We start from the raw sequence: 9,807 nt of genomic DNA on the forward strand, positions 1-9,807 counted from the left end.
GCATGTGGTTGTCAAGCATCTCGATCTCGTTATGCACTAAATGTATCTTCTTCTTCTCATTCTCATGAGTGGCTCATTGATTCTAGAGATTCTTATCACATGGCCAAAAACAAAGCCATGTTTTCTTCTTTAAATGATTGTAACACCAAAAATATATATGTTGGTGATGATAGATCTCTTAGTGCTGTAGGGACTGGAACTATTCATCTAGAAAATGGTCAATTTAATGATGTATTATGTGTTCCAACCTTATCCTGCAACCTTCTATCTGTATATTAGATAACTCATTCATGTGAAGGTAAAACCGTTGAATTTTCGCCTCACGATGTTGTAATTAAGGACCTAAGAGATCCTAAACAGATTTTAGCTACTAGCATTGCTAGTGATCCTACAAGGTTATATAAGTTTAACAACTTTGGGTCATCAAATCTTCCCTCGGTATTTTTTGCTCATAATGATGAAGTGAGCAAACTTTGGCATGAGCGATTTGGTTACTTAAACTATCACTCCCTTCAAAATCTATGTAAAGAAAATATGGTGATACGTCTTCCTATGGTATCTTGCAGAGATGGTGTTTGTTCTGGATGTGTACTCAGAAAACATCATCAAGATAGTTTTGAAAAATGTGCATCTTGGCACACCTCAGCCCCTTTACAGCTTGTGCATATTGATTTATGTGGTCCACTTCTAGTTGTTTCATTCTCTCGCAACAAGTACTTCTTAACTTTCATTGATGATTTCTCCAGATGCACTTGGGTATACTTCTTAAAACTCAAGAGTGAAGTATTTAACATGTAATTGACCTTTAAGTCCTTTGTTGAAAAATAATCTGGACATCAAATTCTTAAGCTAAGATCTGATAACGACAGAGAATATGTTAACAACAAATTCATCAACTTTTGCACTAAGCATGGAATTCAAATGCAACATATTGTTCCATATACTCCACAGCAAAATGGTGTAGCTGAAAGGAAGAATCGCACCCTAAAGGAAATGGCTAATTCTATGCTTCAATCTAAAGGACTTGGTCTTTATTTTTGGGCATACGCAATTAACGGTAAAAATTACATAGTAAATCACACTCCTACTAAGGTTTTAAAGAATATCACTCCAGAAGAATCATGGAGCTCAATTAAACCAGATGTAAGTCACTTTCGTGTTTTTGAAAGTGAAGCATGGGTCCATATTCCCGATGAGAAACGCAAAGCCTTAGAACCTAAGAGTGAAACATGTATTTTTGTTGGAAATTCTGAAGATGTCAAAGGATATAGAATTATTCTAATTAAGTCCAAAAAGTTATCATTAGAAGAGATGTAAATCTTGCTGAAAATATATCAGCCTACGAGCCTAGTTCGACGGATGTGCCACCTCTCTCTATCCCTTCTACTTTTGAAAATATTTTTTCTTTAGATGATGACAGCGAGGATGACAATCCTCCCCCACCTTATCAAGATCCTCCTTCAACTCCTCAGCTTCCAAAATGGGTCTGTGCTACTCATGATGCATCAAGTTCTCTCGCAAGTGATCCTAAATATCAACGACATACACATTCTCAGTTCGATAGAGCCTCTTCTTTATAGGCTCAAGCTTCAACGAATTATGATCTTGACACCTTTGCAGAAGCTTCAAGCCATCAAGATTGGGATGCAACTATAAATGAAGAATATCCTTCAATATTGACAAATGATACATGGGATATTGTTCCTCTTCCAAAGGGATGAAAACTTGTTAGATACAAATGGGTTTACAAAACCAAGTATGGACCAGATGGAAAAGCTAATAAACATAAAGGTCATCTTGTTGCTAAGGTTTTTTCACAAGTTGAAGGCATTGACTATACTGAAACCTTTTCCCCTATTGCCAAAATGAATTCTATACGCCTTGTTCTTTCCCTTGCTACCTATTTTAAATGGGAAGTCCATTAGATGGATGTTAAATATGCCTTTTATATGGGGACTTGCATGAAGAAATCTATATGGAAAAACCTCTTGGCTTTATACAAATAGACTCCAGCCTTGTATGTCATCTTAAGAAATCCCTTTATGGTCTCAAGCAAGCCCCTCGGGCTTGGTATGCCAAAATGGATAGCTTTCTTTTAGATACTGGCTTTTCTAGGTGTCATTCTAACAATATTGTATACACCAAGAAATTGGGTAAGTCTCTTATCATTCTTGTTATTTATGATGATGATCTTATCCTTACTGGTAGTGCTTCCAACCTTATAAACCATGTGAAGTCTAGCCTTAAGAAGCAGTTTGAAATAATGAACTTAGGACACTTGCATTATTTCCTTGGTTTTCAAGTCTTGAAATCCAAGGAAGGTATTTCCCTTTCCCAATCCAAGTATGCTTGTGATCTTCTACGCCACATTCACATGGAAGTTGATAAGCTAGCTCCTTCTCCCTTTCAGTCTACAACCAAACTTTCAGTCACTTCTACTTCCCCTAAAGTTGATGCTACCTTATATCGTCAACTTGTAGGAAATCTCTTGTATCTAACCCATACTCGTCCTGACCTTTCCTTTTCTATTGGCCTTATTTCTCGGTTTATGAAAAACCCATATGAAAGTCATTGGAAAGCAGATAAAAGAATACTTCGTTATGTTTGCAGTATAGTTCAGTTTGGGATTCATTACAGTGTAGAAGCATCTCCTCTATTGGTTGGTTTCACTGATTCTGATTGCGCTGGTGACCCTGATGATCAGAAGTCTAGTGTAGGTTATGTATTCACTCTTGGTTCTGGACCTATTGCATGGGCTTGCAAGAAACAAAGTTCCATTTCTCTTTCTTCAATAGAAGCAGAGTATCATGGCATTGTAGAAGATAGTAAGGAAGCCCTATGGCTTCGTCAGATCCTGTCAGTGTTTGGCTTTTAGCGACAACATCTGACTACGCTTTAGTGTGATAATCAAAGTGTCATTCAACTATGCAAAGACCCAGTCCAACATCAGCGCAACAAACACATTGAACTACACATGCACTTCATCAGAAAGCTCATTCATGACCATGTTCTTGAAGTGAAATATTGTTCAACAAATGAGCAAGTTGCATACATCTTTACAAAGGATCTCACAGTGAAGTTTACTAAAACTCAATTTATGGTTGGAGTTTAGGAAGTTGTCACTAAGGGGGGATAGGCTCTAACTCCTCCTTCCTTATCATATTGTGTCATATTTTTACATCCTTCAATCCTATCCCAAGTTTTTCATAAGGGGGGGATGTTAAGATATTACGACACGTAGGAAATAGTTAAGTATAACTTGGTCTAGTGTAGAGTTAGGTAAAGTGTGTTTCTTTACTATGTAACTTACAATCTGACGGTCACAATATGTTCTAGACATTATGTGATCTGATGGTTTATACTCTCCTCGGTATTACCGACACTTGATCAGTGGCTTAACACCCGATTGGTCCATGATCTCTATTTAAAGAGCATGGAGTGTCATTTGTAGGGTGACCAATTATGAGAGAAGCTTATGTAAATTTTCTTTTTTTTATTAACAAATTTCCTGAAATGGCCTCGTTGGCTCAGGTCGTGGACTATTTCCCACTTTGAGGGTTTTAACCATGCCAAGAATACTAGTGTATTGATCTGTGATGTGTTTGTGAGCGGTGTACTCTGGTGTTCTATCTAAGGAACTTACCCTGTAAATTCCTACAAAGATATGCAACCACTACAGGGGTAGTCACTTACCATATTCCAAGAATAAATGAGGCATAGTAGATATCCAATGATTGATGAAATGAGCTTTCTAGGATCAAGGTTATTTATGCAAATAAATGCTTGATTTCGAGAAGCATTTCCATAGAAAAAGAATTGTCCTTTTGGTGGCAGATCCATCATCCTTGTGGGTGACCTAGGCCAGCTTCCTCTTGTGAGAGATAAGCCTTTGCATGTAGGTAATACAACAGGGAAAGTCTTATGGAACAAATTCAACATTTTTTTCACTCTTGCCACAATCTTTCGCCAACAAGGGAATAATGAGAAACAATTTTGTTTATGTAGAGTCCTCAATAACATAAGAAATGTAGAACCCGCTCTTGAAGATTGGGAGTTTCTTGTGGCACAAGCTTATATGAGGTTGCATCTTAGAGAAAGAGATTTATTTAATTCAGCAGTTCACATGTTTTGAACAAATAATTTGTTCTCCTTCCATAATAGGCATATGTTAAAATCATTAAATTCTCCAATTGCACAATGTGTGCAAGGCATTAAGAAATAATTGGTGTTGATGATGATCAATTGGACCATGAAGTTTTGTTGTGTCATGGTCAACGTGTTATTTTGACATGTAATTTTTAGGTTGAAGCTGGCTTGGTTAATGGTGCACATGGTTATGTTAAGGATACATTGTATACGCCTCCCTTTAAGCCACCTCAACTTCTAATGTTCACAACTATTGTTTTTGATAAGTATGTTGGTTTTCCATTTGATACAAGCAATCCAAACATTGTTCCTATCACACCAGTGATAAGAGGAAATTGAAAACAAATTTCATTGAAGATGGCATGGGCTCTTAGAAACCACAAGTCACAGGGATTGAATTTACAATGAGCGTCAGTTGATATTGAGAATAAAGAGCAGCAATGCCTTACCTTCAGAGCCATATCAAAAGTGAAATCAATAGATGGTCTATGCATTGCACCACCTTTCTCTTTTCAAAGTTATGCCAAGATGAAAGATAGTTCATATGTTACAATTAGGAAGAAAGAAGAGGAGTGATTGAAGTCCATATCGCTATGACATACAACCAATAACATTATGACCTTTTTTATAGTATGTTTTTTGAATTGCTTTTATTGTCCTCTTGATTTACTTTTAATATAATAATCATTTTCATATATTTATGAGATTAATGCATTCATCATATTCATAGAAATATTTGAGAAATTTGTTTACATCACTTTTCATGTTGTTCAATTTACTTCTTTTTTTTTGAAGTGCTATTGCTCTTCTCTTTGCAACAGACTAGTAAGACATAAACAACAAGTTATATGAACCAATCATTCAAAAACAATTTTATAAATGGTTCACATTGATATTAATATTGTGGATTCATATTACATCTTGAAATGTAAAAATGGAGGTTTTGAATATTGGCCATGGTTTTATTTTATTTCCATGGTTTTTTCCATTCTGTTGTAAAATGAGGCTTATATCTATAGAATTTTTTATATCATTTGTTTCATGTAACACTAGATTTTTTTATTTCATGTAACATTATAAGATAAGATTTTTAACATAAATAAAAATGGAGTGTTATATTTTATGTATATATATCTATATATGTGTATGCCTATTTATTTGTGCATGTCTTTATTAATTTTGCTTTTGTTTTTTTGTCTTTAAAATGCAGATATGGACAATAATGATTTCATCTATTATTCTAGAATAGTGCACAATATTGCTAGAGCAATATGTTTTCTTTACTATATTCAGAACAAGTTTGATAGAAAACATGGGTGGCATCCTGCTTTAATTGAGGAGCATCTTTGTGTGCTAGATGAAATGAAAACACATGTAAAATACTTGTTACATGTGCAGTAGAGGGACTCTGGGAGGAGAACAAGAAGGAATTGGTTGGAAAACGTTAAGTATCGTGATCATTATTCTGTTGATTTGAATTGGTGTTGATTTTGTCATGGGTCTGGTTTTGTTTTGGAAGAGACTATTCCCTAGATGAATTTTGATGTAGTGTTTCAAGTTCAATTTTGTAGTGGAATTATTTTATGTAAAGAAAACACAAAATATATGTTAAGACTAAATGTTCATACTGTGGTTACAATGTTGGTGAAATTGTTTGTTTGTTTGTTTTTGTTTGTTTGTTTGTTTATTTTTTTTTTGTTTGTTTGTTTGTTTTTGTTTGTTTGTTTGTTTTTTTGTTTTTTGTTTTTTTGTTTTTGTTTTTTTTTTTTTTTGGTTGTTGTTGCTATGTCGAAAATTGTATATAACTGGTCTTAAAATGTCCTATTTTGTTGTTCTTCTTTAAATCCAATATGTGCAATTTAGTTGTGTTTTTTTCATTTATGTTCCTTTGCTCCAATGACAGCGTTACTATTTTATTTTTTTTCTATTGCATTTGTAATTGCTTTGGTCTTTTGTGTGGGTCCCTTCGCTTTGTTCATGTCTTTCATAAATGAAAATATTTTTGACGTTTATAATATTATTGCTGGGCTTTCATGTTCTTGTTGTTTATATCAATATTCTTGAGATTTATACTATTAATACATTCATGTATTAATATTAATGTATTTATGGTTTAAAATTTATTTATTGTTTATAATGTAGTGATATAAATGTGTTATTATTAATATGATGATGATTTATCATGTATTAATGCTTTATAGTGTATTATTATCAATGTATTCATATTAATTTTCGGTATTGATGTCTTAATGGTTTACAATGTGGTTCTTACATTTGTTGTTGTTTATGTTTATTATTATTTTTTGTGTCATATCATTATTTACATTTATAATATTGATGCCATGGATTTGGGGCTTAGGGGTTTTAAGATATTAATATGAAATATATTCTCTCATTTTCAAAACCAGTCATCATGAGCGTTCTCAAACATTTCGTTATAACGAAGATTGCCTTGAGATGAAAACCGTAATCAACCATGGTGAATCATGGTCAACCATGGTCCAATGTCGCATTGTAACAATGATTACCTTAATATGAAAATCAATGATGGTTAAGGATGGTCATTGACATTTATTTTTCAATTTATAATATTTATCGTGAGGTTTAAACAACTTGGATTTATAACATTAATCCACTGGGGTTAAAATATCAATCCTTTCCGTTTTTAATATTGATCCCTTACATTTTTTAATCCCTTAAGTTTATAATATTTTTCACTTGGGTTTATCATATTAAACCGTTGGGTTTAATTGTTCTTTCAGTTTATAATACTAATAATTCCTTTGGTTTATCATTTTATCCCTTCAGTTTATTAATCCCATGACTTTAAAATATTAATTGCTAGGGTTTATTAATCATTTGTTTTTATAATATTAATGCCTTGGGTTTATAAAATTAAAAATGCATTGGGTTTATTCATCCCTTTTATTTTATAATATTAATAACCCCTTGGATTTATAATAATAATAATAATCCCTTCGGTTTATTAAACCCCAATATTAAGGGTTTAATCCGTTAGGTTTATAGTGTTTATCCCTTTAGTTTATTTATTCTTTGGGTTTATAACACTAACAATCTCTAAGGTTTATTGACCGCTTGGGTTTATAATATTAATAATCATGCGACTTTATAATTCCTTTGTTTTTAGAATATTAATTCCTAGGCTTTCTGAATCTCTTGTGTTTGTAATATTGATCCCTTGTGCTTCCTGACCCCTTAGGATTTTAATATTTATACCTTTGGTTCGCTAATTCATTAGGTTTATAATATTAAACGGTTGGGTTTATCAGTTCCCTGGGTTTATTAATAGCTTCGATTTATTAATCCTTTGTGTTTATAATATTATTTTGTTGGGTTTGCTATTTCCCTCAGGTTTACTATTTCCTTGGGTTTATCCAGCTATTTATGATTATGTCAATATCACAATAGATTAATCTAATATGGAAATCAACCATGGTCAACCATGTTTATTTTAGGGTTTATAATAGTCGTATTAGGGTTTATATGAATTGAGTTTATAATTTTTATCTCTTAGGTTTATTATTCCACTGGGTTTATAATATCAATCGTTTTGGTTTACTGATCTAAAGGTTCATATTCCTAGGGATTAAGATTATTCAAGAATGGTGAACAATAAACAAACATGTTCGACCATGATCAACCATGGTCCAACATTCCATTATGATAAGGATCGTTTCAATATGAAAATCAGTTGTGCTCAACCATGTTTATTTTAGTATTTTTAATATTTATCTAAGGGTTTTTATACCTTGGGTTTATAATATTACTCCCTTGGGTTTAATATTATTCCCTTGGGGTTTTAGTGTTAATCCCTTGGGTTTATTATTCTCTTAGGTTTATGATATCAATCATGGTAAACCATTGTCAATCATAGCCAACCATGATCAACCATTGTTGAATGTCGCATTATGACAATGATTGTCTCACCATGAAAATAAACCATGTTTATTTTCTCTCAATATGAAAATCAATGATGGTTAAGGATCATGGTTATTGATATTTATTTTCAATTTATAATATTTATCGTGGGGTTTAAACAACTTGGACTTATAATATTAATCCATTGGGTTTAAAATAGCAATCCTTTATGTTTTTAATATTGATCCCTTGCATTTTTTGATCCTTTAGGTTTATAATATTTTTTGTTGGGTTTATAATATTAAACGCTTGGGTTTATTTGTTCTTTGAGTTTATAATATTAATAATTCCTCTGGTTTATCATTTTATCCCTTGGGTTTATTAATCCCTTCACTTTAAAATATTAATTGCTGAGGTTTATTAATCGTTTAGGTTTTTAATATTTGTTTCTTGGGTTTATTTATTCCTTAGATTTATTGATTTCTTGGGTTTATTAATCATTTGTTTTTATAATATTAATGCCTTGGGTTTATAAAATTAAAAATACATTGGGTTTATTCATCCCTTTTATTTATAATATTAATAATCCCTTGGATTTATAATAATAATAACCCCTTTAGTTTATTAAACCCCAATATTAAGGGTTTACTCCGTTAGGTTTATAATGTTTATCCTTTTAGTTTATTTGTTATTTGGTTTATAATACTAACAATCTCTAAGTTCTATTGATCGCTTGGGTTTATGATATTAATAATCATACGATTTTATCAATCCTTTGCTTTTAGAATATTAATTCCTAGGATTTGTTAATCTCTTGTGTTTGTAATATCGATCCCTTGTACTTATCGATACCTTAGGTTTTTAATATTTATCCCTTCGGTTCAATAATTCGTTGGATTTATAATATTAAACGATTGGGTTTATTAGTTCCTTGGGTTTATATATTAATAATCCCTTTAGTTTATTAATCCCTTGAGTTTAAAATATTTATTCTTAGGGTTTATTATGCTCTTCGGTTTTTCTATTGCTTTGTTGGGTGTATTCATTCCTCGGGTTTATTAATCACTTGTATTTATTAATCCTTTGTGCTTATAATATTATTTTGTTAGGTTTACTATTTCTCTTGGGTTTAATATTTCCTTGAGTTTATAATATTAAATGCTTAGGTTTATTTGTTGTTTAAGCTTATAATATTAATAATTCCTTGGGTTTATCATTTAATCCATTGGGTTTATTAATCCCCAATATTAAGGTTGAAATAATAATCCTAAGGTTTAATATTAATCCTTTAGGTTTACAATGTTTATCCCTTTAGTTTATTAACCTGTTGGTTTTATAATATTAACAACCCCTAGGGTTTATTGATCCCTTGGGTTTATAATATTCATAGTCATGTGGATTTATCAATCCTTTGGGTTTAAAATATTAATTCCTAAGCTTTATTAATCCCTTCTGTTTTTAATATTGATCCCTTGCAATTTTTGATCCCTTGGGTTTATTCATTCCTTTGCCTTATAGTATCAAATTCTTGGGTTTTTTTCATTCTTCAAGTTTTTAGTATTAATACGTCCTTTGGTTTATTATTTAATCCCTTAGATTTATTAATCCCCAAGCTTAAAATATTGATTCTTAAGGCTTATTAATAGTTTGGGTTTTTAATATTAGTTCGTTCGGTTTATTGAATCCTTGAGTATATTGATCCCTTGCATTTATTAATCATTTGGTTTTATTATATTAGTGCCTTGGGTTTATAATCCCTTGGTTTTATAAAACACCAATATT

Source organism: Pinus tabuliformis, chromosome 3_1, assembly GCF_031772625.1.
Source record: "Pinus tabuliformis cultivar Carrire ecotype Pingquan chromosome 3_1, CPIR1, whole genome shotgun sequence".
Classification (NCBI taxonomy): Eukaryota; Viridiplantae; Streptophyta; class Pinopsida; order Pinales; family Pinaceae; genus Pinus; species Pinus tabuliformis.